General features: G+C 43.7%; 1 long non-coding RNA gene across 9 annotated transcripts; it reads right to left on the bottom strand.

Moving 5' to 3' along the window:
• Positions 1 to 2,137: 2,137 nt before the first annotated feature.
• On the bottom strand, positions 2,138 to 8,418 carry LOC123162952 (uncharacterized). 9 transcript variants are annotated; one of them, XR_006481599.1, is made up of 12 exons: positions 8,048 to 8,415; positions 7,893 to 7,960; positions 7,515 to 7,590; positions 6,870 to 6,974; positions 6,126 to 6,167; positions 5,755 to 6,006; positions 5,235 to 5,531; positions 4,621 to 4,658; positions 4,332 to 4,545; positions 3,522 to 3,667; positions 3,360 to 3,425; positions 2,138 to 2,459 (listed from the first exon to the last, which is right to left on the bottom strand). It is a non-coding gene; the product is annotated as an uncharacterized lncRNA (long non-coding RNA). The 9 variants fall into 9 exon arrangements; XR_006481603.1 differs by having other exon boundaries at positions 4,332 to 4,464; XR_006481600.1 differs by having other exon boundaries at positions 4,332 to 4,464; positions 4,621 to 5,531; positions 8,048 to 8,418.
• Positions 8,419 to 9,953: the final 1,535 nt, after the last annotated feature.

The raw sequence follows: 9,953 nt of genomic DNA, 5'->3' as shown, positions 1-9,953 counted from the left end.
CTCATGGGCCAAGTGGAGGGGGCAAACCAGCGCACTAAGGGGTTTTGTGCCCCCCTCACCCTATCCCATGTTGCCAGAGGAGGTGGGGGTGCCCCCTAGGGTTCCCACCCCTTTGGCATGGGGGCCAAGTCTCCTAAGGGGGAAAATCCATCTAGGGTTTCCCTCTAATGTCCGCCGGCCCTAGATGGGACCCCCTAGGGGCGCCCCCTCTCTCCCTCCCCCCTATATATAGAGAGGTGGAGAGAGGACAGCCGCACCCTCATACGCCACGGTGCTGCCCCTCTTCTCCCACATAGCCTTCTTCCTCTCCGTAGCGCTTAGCGAAGTTCTGATGAGATTCCGCCACCACCACTGCCACCACGTCGTCGTGTTGTTGGAGGACTCGAGCTACTACTTCACCATCGCTTGCTGGATCGAGGAGGTGAAGGCTTCATCAAGCCGTACGTGTGTTGAGCGCGGAGGTGTCGTCCGTTCGTCACTTGGATCGGGAGTTCGTGGGACGGATCGTGATTGGATCGCAAAGACGTTCAAGGGACGGATAGTGATTGGATCACGAAGACGTTCAACTACACCAACCACCTTTCTTAACGCTTCCGCTTAGCGATCTACAAGGGTATGTAGATGCAATCTCTCCTCTCATAGATGGTCATCTCCTAGATTAATCTTGGCGAGCGTAGGAATTTTTTTGTTTCCCATGCAACATACCCAACATATTTTTCATCGCAATAAAGACCAAGTCTTCAGCAAGGTGATGTTTGAGCGATTGATTTATGTTTTTGGGAATCTCCGATACTAAAGTCAAAATTTTATTTACCACTACTACATGCAACTGTTGTTGCTAGCTCAGATTGGGGTTGGTATTTCTGAAACTGCTTGCAGGGTCACTCAAAATTGATTGTAGGCTATGAGGTGCAAGAATTCATGGGCCACCACACGTATGAACGGAATCTTAGTGTCAATGTGGTGCTCCGTGGACTTACGACTCCCATGTACACCTAATTTATGGTGGCCTGCAGGTATCCGCTGCCTATCTGGCACTCATCAGCAATCTATAGCATGACATGGCTAGCCTGTGAAATTACAGTGCCAACATTGTTACACAAGTGTAAATTTAACTAAACACCGCACTACTGTCTGAACTTTGCTGCAGTTGGCGAGGGTGCCGCTTCAAGGGGTTAGTAGCAAAGATGAGTTCATCAGCAGGGTGAAGGAAGCCGTCAGAGGTTTCTATGAACTATGTTGCTCCTTCCCTCAGTTTAGCGATGTTGTTTTTAATCATCTTGTTGCTTAGTACATAAGATAAGCATCTCATGAGACTTGTTCTCTAAACAGGTAAGCATTGTGGGCAGTGGGTACCTGGGAGAGGTTCGAACAATGATTTTCTGGGTGGTAATTTTCTCATTGCTGCTTGGTAAGATGATATATCTCCAGATAATCTAGTGTGTTTTCAATCTTGTGAGTTCGACCTCTTTTGAAAAGCTATTGCATAGGGCCAACCAGTGACTCATTTTCAATTGCAGTTCTAGCTCTCATGCATGGTTGGTCACATGGGAGTAGCCAATTCACTAGCTATAAAGGATGCTGGAATTGACAGTAACACAAATGATCCAGCTGGTGGAACTATTGTAAGAATGACTAAATAGGTAACCCTTTTAGAAGTAATTTATGGGCATGAAATCACTTAGTACTAAACCTTAAACCAATATAAATATCTGTACCAAGCACATAGAGAGTTCTAATTCAAACACAAATATGTTGTTATCATAACAAAAACTCAAAAGCAAACCGTTAAATGTTACAATCAATGTAGTTCACGATGAATTATAATGATCATGTATATCTGTTCAGATTTTTTATTTATATTTTCATAAAATTCTTATGAAGAGTTCCCACATGATGACATTGGTGATACATTATTTTCCAGCTAACATATATGCACTGTTCCAGTTTCATGGCCAAATCATTTGTCTTTGGTCTGTTACACTTCCGATTTTCATGTATAAAGGCTTTGTTGTTGTTTGTTGTTGCTCTCTTAGTGACTAGATCGGGATCGCGCCTTGGAGCGAGGGTGCCGGTCCAAACGTTTGTATGCACACAATAAGAAGCCACTTAACAATGCATGAACATAGAAAGCATGTTTCACGACAGGTTTAGCACCAAATATCTTAGGCATAGAAGGTATGACAACATGTTGCTTACAGACAATTTATAACTCCGCATAGATAATTTAAGTTTTAGGCATAACATAGACGTTTAGGCATAGAAGATACGACAAGAAGTCTCTTACAGACGTTTTAGGCATAGAAGATACGACAACACGTCGCTTACAGACAATTTACAACATGGGTCTTGCCGTCCTCATGAACAACGCGTTCATACTGAGCCGGTGATAGTCCAAGGTGTGCCAGTAGCATGCCAAGAGCTGCCGTGTGTGGGATCCTAAACACTCGCTGGGTGTCCTGCAGTTCCCAATAACATAAAACATAAGGCCTTGGGGAATTGCCCAAAACAATTGCATTACAGCATGGGAAAGGAATCAGAGAAATTAGTTGCGGATAAAAGCAACCATAGTGATAAAAAAGATATGCCAAGCCTACCGTTTAATCAGGATTTTGTGTAGGATGTGCCAAGCATTTAAAGAAAACAGAATATGAATCAGGATTTTGTTGCAAACAGACTGAATGATGGAATGAGAAGAGGAATATATTCATGAAATAAAGCAAAAGGAAAAAAGTGCAGAGCTTGCAGGTGAAAAACATCATATAAAATGTATAATCACCAATCAGACAATTTCAAGATATCATGGCTTATTGCTGTGATTAAAACAAAGCTAGTTGATGAATGATTGGAATCAGCTATTTCACTGAATAAATATATTCATGGCGTAGTTTCAGTTTTGTGCCATGAAGAGAGGCCGTCGAGTGTGATATCTAGAACAGAGATGACCATATATATCAAGAATGGCGAGGTATGGAGAAAACAAACACTCTAAGGAACACATGCAGGTAGGTATTTTTTTCCTGGATTTTATGCTTCTACCTGAATCTCAAGGTATAGAGTGACAGCCATGATTAACTGAATTAAGCAACAACGACATGCTCTCTGATTTCAATGTAACATGTTTCAATTCCTCTATAACCCCTGTGTTTTATCGAAACAAGCGCACAAACAAGATAATCATCGAAACAATATTATGTTCTCAGCAAGGCCATGTGCATTCTTCACGTACAGTGGTCTTAGATCAATTGATAATCACCAGAACTAACTACAATACATAATATGTGAATCAAGAGTGAGAAAATAGCAGGAAGATGATTTGTGTAGTTGCAGGAGCTCAGGGGAAAGGAGAGTAGGCGGACCTGCTTGTTGGAGCTCCTTGACTGGCCAGTTGAACGTGCATCCACAGCCGAGAGAGTGCTACTACCCTACATGAGAGCATGTTAAATGGAAAAAACTCAAACCCCTAACAAGGACATTTTTTGAAATATCCATAAAATCCAGATCGGGATAGGGGGACTAACACGAACTCATCCTTCACGCGAGAACTGCCACTCGATGGAGATGGTTGGTACCCCACGCCACTCCAGGCATCATCATATTCCTCCTTCACGCGAGCACCACCGCTCGGCAACCTCCACATCGGCCGGCTCGGCTCCCTCAACGGCCGCTGTGCCCCATGCCGACATGAGCGCCCATCCAAAGGGAAATAAAGAAGTAGACAACAAAACAAATTGCGATGTTAATATAACCACATCATTCAATTCACATATCAAGATACAATAGGAAGTCTTTCCACCAAGCGGCTTCATACATACAATTAAACTCAGGAAAATAATTTTCACCACTTATAGATAATAATCAGCTGTAAGGGGGCACGTAGACAACCGCATACCAGTATACATGCAAATAACTTCCAAACTAAATGTATGCCACAGGAAAAGTAAACTCCAACATATTATCAAAGAGATAATAAAAGCTCTGAACCAAAAAATCTAAGAAATGCTCAATTCAGTTTACTTAATAGTTACGAAATTAATTATTCTCGGTCAGGTGGTTCTGGTATACTTAAGAAAACACTTGTAGACTTAAAGTACAGATAAATACTCAAGCTACATGGAACTATAGTCAACAACATAGTTCTATAATAACAAGTGATTCCAATTAAACACAAGTGCTCAGAACCATGGAACTGGAGCTTTATAAAATCATGCTACTAATTATCTAGACAACAATTAAACTCATATGCGGACCATGGTCAACTATGGGTTTATACACTCGTCTGAAATATTGGCCACTAAAAACATAACAGCATTAATCCAGTCAACACATACCTCAAGTACTGAAGGACTAAGGCACTGATCATCTGTTTGACTCGTTTTCACTTATGCATACGCTATTTTTTATAAAGTGATCAAGCAGGGGTGCAGCATCGTCGAGCAGGGGCGGCGGCGACAGCCAGACCACCTTGAGCACCACAGTCCAGAAGCCAAGAGCATGAGCAGACCAAAATCAGAATGGATTAACCAGGAAACCCTAGACAAATCCCTAAAAAACAACAAAGCCCTTGATGAGCACATACACATCACAAAGGGAAAGACAAACAAGGGAGCAAATAATCACCTCAGTCATCTTAGAAGCCCACTCGGTGTGCTCCCTCTCTGGCCAACCCGCAAGACAGCCCCAACGCCACGCCATCGTCCCAACCATGAAACGGCCAGAGAACAAAGGAAGATGGTAAGAAACAAGCAAAATAAAAGATAGTGGGCTCCAATACAAACATTAACCAGCCTAAAGACGCTGTTATTAGAAACATGACACCGTGGTTTCTGCTGGTTTATCAACAAATTAAAACAAGCCATTGAACCGACAACTTGCTTACTCTTAACCAGATGAAATCAATGACCAACAACAAATAGTAAAAGTCAAGAACAACTTATATGCAATAAAGGTATGAGAGAGAAGAAATATTCACATAATACGGCTATAAACACTGGAGCATAAATAAACAACACCTTTAAATACAAATAAAAAGGGTTTAGAGCTCAATGCATAGTGGGCTCGGATTTGCCTTTCCTCGATCATATAATCTACCCCCGCCATCTCTTGTCACCAGATTAATCTGTTTATATAGTGGAGCGGCCCTGGTTATCACTCAACAAGAATGACGATCCAAGGACAGAACAATAAGTATCACAGGATCAAAAAGAATTCTAGAGACAAGAGGGATGATCCACCTTGATACCCACAGGTCCCTTGATTGCTCCAAGGCACACCTATTTCAGCCACGGCTAATCATCATCGCCCTAGCAAGAATGGCATCCGACCGGTGAGGCACATGAATTACAGGCGGTGGCACGAGATATTTCACCGCGGGAGTAACTACTCGTTGCTACAGGAGCTCGGGTTCGATCCGACGGCCGAGGTCCTCCAGCGCCTCGATCCAATGGCCCAGATCTCATCAAGCCAACGAAATGGACGGCCAGATGTTCCAAATCGCTGAGAGCGCCCGTAGCCCCCCTACATTCTTGTCTCTGGATGGTTATCACTCATCAAAAATGACCATGCAAAGACAGAGCCACTAAAATAAGAACATGATCAAAACGGCTCAAAGAAACGAGGGGGGTCCTACTTAATACCGACAGGTGCCTCAATTGCTTGAGAGCATGCCTATATCAGCCATATCTGATCATCATAGCCCTGGCCATGTCCCATACAGTAGCCAAAGCAGTGGAGTAGGAGGAAGTTGGAGCTCACCGAGGGAGGTTGTAGCTGAGGCAGTACTCAGTGGGCGCTGGGGTTGCGCCTGAACGCCGTCCATCCGATGAGGAACCGCTTCCTACACCGCACATCCGCGTCGTCGCATCGGAGTTGTGCCTTGCACCGTCCCACCGACGAGCACGAACGACACGGGCACCGAAGCGGCCAAGGAGGCGAGGAGGTTATGTACATCCAGGAGCACCACCAGGGGCGGAGATGACCGGGGCACCAATTTTGATGTTTCCAGTTCTGATGTTAGGCAAATGAAAAGGTGAGATTGAATAAGAATAAATCAAACATTCAGTCGAAGACAACAGTGTTTGCTACATAGTGTATAATCGACCACCTAGCTGATGATGATTGCCTACCTTCAGGCTTTGCCTTTTACCTTGAGCTCACACCAAGATTACCTGCAAAATAGTAGACATGCATTTCAGTGCAAAGGCGGAGACAAAGAAAAGAAAATGAAAGAAGAAGAGAAAGAAAAGGAGATAGCTACAATCCAAGGAAGAAATGCCTAACACCGCACCCAAAGTGAAATAAGAGGTAGAAGAGATGACAAAATCCGAGCTAAAACAATCCAGATCAGACCCACATAGTGCAGTCCCACACCCCAACCAAATCATCTCACTATTTTCTTTTGCTAGCCACGCAAAATCATGTTCTAAAGGCGAACAAGTTACAGAAACGAACCTAGTTAAATTCAGTGACTAAAACCTATAGCCGAAAAAGGAAATAATCCGCAATGCTAAGGTAATATCATTTATCTATTGCCAATCACCCTATCCATTTAAAAACATTAAATTGCATATGATTTATAATCTGAACACAAACAGTTTCCAGTCACATGAGATTATCTTTTTAACCGAACTGAACCTCCAAAGCTATGCCAACGATTAAATACGACATTAGTATAAAATATGGTAACGGTGTGGTTTATTTGGGTCAAAAAAGGAAAACCAAAAATTTAGGAAGAGCTAATTAAGGATACATATTTTGTCTCCCAACACTAAAAATCGAGGAATGTAGATCACTTCACTTATCACTTATGCAAAAGTCAAGTAGGATTACAATCTAGAAGTCATGGCACGAAATTGAAAAGCCATCCATACCGGGCATAGGTGAGTTCAGGGCACTTGGCCACGGTCAGCATAACATTTTCCTCAGCGCAAGCATACAATTCTCCTGGTCTAGTAGCTACATGAAGTGAAACTCTCCTGGCAAAGCAAAGTAAAATCTTATGACTATATGTAACAGAAAATATAAATATTCATTGCAAAACTGGTCTGCCTTTTCAGATACTAAGAAAAAACGACAACATGTCAGGCCACTATAAGACTAATAAATAGTACCCTTTTCATTCACATCCATATCGTTCTTGCGGTTTCACTGCAGCAAGATTTATCCAAAAACCAGTGATAGAAAGGAACTGACATTGTGGTGCATCATGCATCATAATGGCTACCAGAACCATGTCAATGCATCCCAATAATTACATAGAACTCAATTCATGGAAAGGACATACAAGCTCAACATGTCAATACTGTAAAACATGGAAGGCAGAACAAATTATAACACTAAAACAATCTGTAATTACACATCATGATGGTATAGTTGTTATTGCATAAGTTGAGATAATCACTACGCAGAGCCTAACTGAACCTAGATAATTTTCAAGTGTATGTTTGAGCTTGCTGCTTGCCCGCGCAACCAGCAACCAAAAGGATAATTCAGAATTGGAAGTTCAAAATATGTACCTGACTTCTACAAAACCTTTCATCATCTCCGCAGAATCCTGGGATGTCTCTTCATTAAATCTCTTCATGTTGTTTCCTGCATTACAGAAGCTTATTCAGAGAAGCCCCAAACAATCCATGCCAAACAAATTGAGAACTTAAAATCAACATCATGGCATAAAGTGCTTAAATACTCTAGTTAGTAATGTGCAGCACAACACAAACTACCAACATTTAGCAGCCAATCTTCTGCATAAAGTGATTCATCTTAAAAAGCATATATAGACCAATCAATTAGATAGCAAGAGCACAAATTATCTTGAATCAACCCATTGACAGGCATAGCAAACTGAACCGTGTAAGAAAAATGCAGATACCTAAATAGTATCTCTTCCATACCTAGGATAGAAGTGATGGCCGCTGCTGTCGTTCGAGGCTAGGGTTCGCTGCTGGACGCGTGCGAGCACCTGTGTACCAAAAGCAGCATCAACATGAGGGGAGGGGAGGGGCCAAAAACAACAGTAGCATGAGGGGAGGGGAGGGGCCAAGAGCACCTTGACCAGCAGCAGCAATGCTAGGGTTAGGGTTAGGGTTGGAGTAGGAGGGAGGGCGGCGTCTCGAGGAGTCCATGGTGTGAGCACACTCGGAAGCCGGGGTCAGACGACGGCGTCGGCGGATCTGCGAGCGCCTTGGCCGCCGACGAACCTGCTCGCGCTCCGTCTTCTCTTCCCTTCCATTCTGATGATGGGAGGGGGGAGGTTGCGGGCGGCGTGGCACGAGGGAGACGAGGAGAGAGGTCCACTGTGGCGTGGTCTGAGGGGCGGGGCGGCGGTGATGCGGGCGGGGCGGCGAGGACTGAGGGAGGAAGAGGGAGAGGAGAGGGAGAGGAGAGGGCGGGGCGATGCGGGCGGGGCAGCGAGGACGAGGGAGGGGGCGCGAGTGCGGGCTGGGGAGCGGCTAGGTCATCTCCACGCGGGTGGTCAAATTTTATACACCTATAGGCGAAATGACAAAAATGCCCTCGGTGGGGCAACGGATTTACACACGGTGGCATGAACGAGAGGTAACTATTCATTCCTATAGTCGCACGGGTTCGATCCTACGGCCTGCGTCCTCTAGAGGCTCGATCCGACGGCCTGATCTCATCAAGCAAACGAGATGGACGGTCAGATGTTTCAAATCGCTGAGGAGGCTTGTAGGAACATTCATCTCTTACTAGCTAAGTGTCCGTGCGTTGTCACGGACTAACAAATATATATATACAAAGAGAAAATTCATGTGACATGAGAGTCAAAGGCCATTTTTATGGGATGATATCTCATGGTCATGATCTAGTAGGTACATACATCTCGTCATTGTCTTTCTTCCACACTCCATGTCTGAGCTACCACGCGACACTCGACTTCCTTCTCCCACCATGCATGCTTTTATCTCCTATTTCTCCTACCTCTACCTTGCACGACAATACCAAGTTTCTTGTCCAACTATCATAATCTTCTCCGGTAGGGCACCCCCTTAGATTATTACTGACTTGTACATGTTGCAAATAAGATCAACGAAAATGGATACTAAATTTCTGATGAGAAATGAGAATTCAGGGCAATATCTTCCCAAGAAAATAATAATTCCAAGACAATCTTTTTATACCTTCTGTCAACATTGGGACACACATTCCACGCAATAAGCATGCAATGATGTTGATACTTGATTAATTGTCAATATATGTCTATAGTAAAGATAACTTTACTCAAAACATGTTTTTCTAAGAAGGAAGGATAATTCGTATTAGAAAAAAAATAAAGGTTTGGGTTCATCCCACCAATGTTTCTCAAGAATTTCAAATTATGTGCTATCCAATACGTACTTGTTGCCGATGGAACGACCACATGAATAGCTCCTACAATCTTCATGCAGGTTGCACAAAATTACGCCATAGGAGGTTTCAAACCTTCAATGGGCCACCCTTGGCCATCCAGCCGGTGGTTTTCCATCCTTCCTTACGCCTGACGTCTTGTGGAACCAGGCGCATCCCAGATCCACCGCCTTCCATTCAGGTCGCCACACAGAGGGGGAAAATAGAGTAGGCGGTGGCGCGGAGGAGGAGGCGGTGGTTTTCTATGTCACTGGTGTTTGTGTAGTTGTGCGTTGGAACTTCACAACGTGGGAAGGACGAGGAAATGGGAGAACAGATTGTCGATGGTGGCATGGGAAAAAGAACGCGGTCTGGGGAGGGGGTCGGTGGCTAGAACTTTGGAAAGGAAGGAAACCTGATTGTGTTTCCCTTTATTTTGTATATGGAAGTTATCGTATGGTTCATGTATGGCAACAAGTCCTATAAAAGAGAACCAAGGATTGATTGATGATTGTGTTTTATTTCATATGGAAACCGATCTGTCGGGGCTACATGTAAGTGCATTGTGACTAAGGAAAGATCAATAGATTGAATTAGATTAGAAAAAA

Source organism: Triticum aestivum, chromosome 7B (genome assembly GCF_018294505.1).
Source record: "Triticum aestivum cultivar Chinese Spring chromosome 7B, IWGSC CS RefSeq v2.1, whole genome shotgun sequence".
Taxonomy (NCBI): Eukaryota; Viridiplantae; Streptophyta; class Magnoliopsida; order Poales; family Poaceae; genus Triticum; species Triticum aestivum.
The sequence above is the reverse complement of the archived record's forward strand: the minus strand, read 5'-3'. Positions and strand labels throughout refer to the sequence as shown.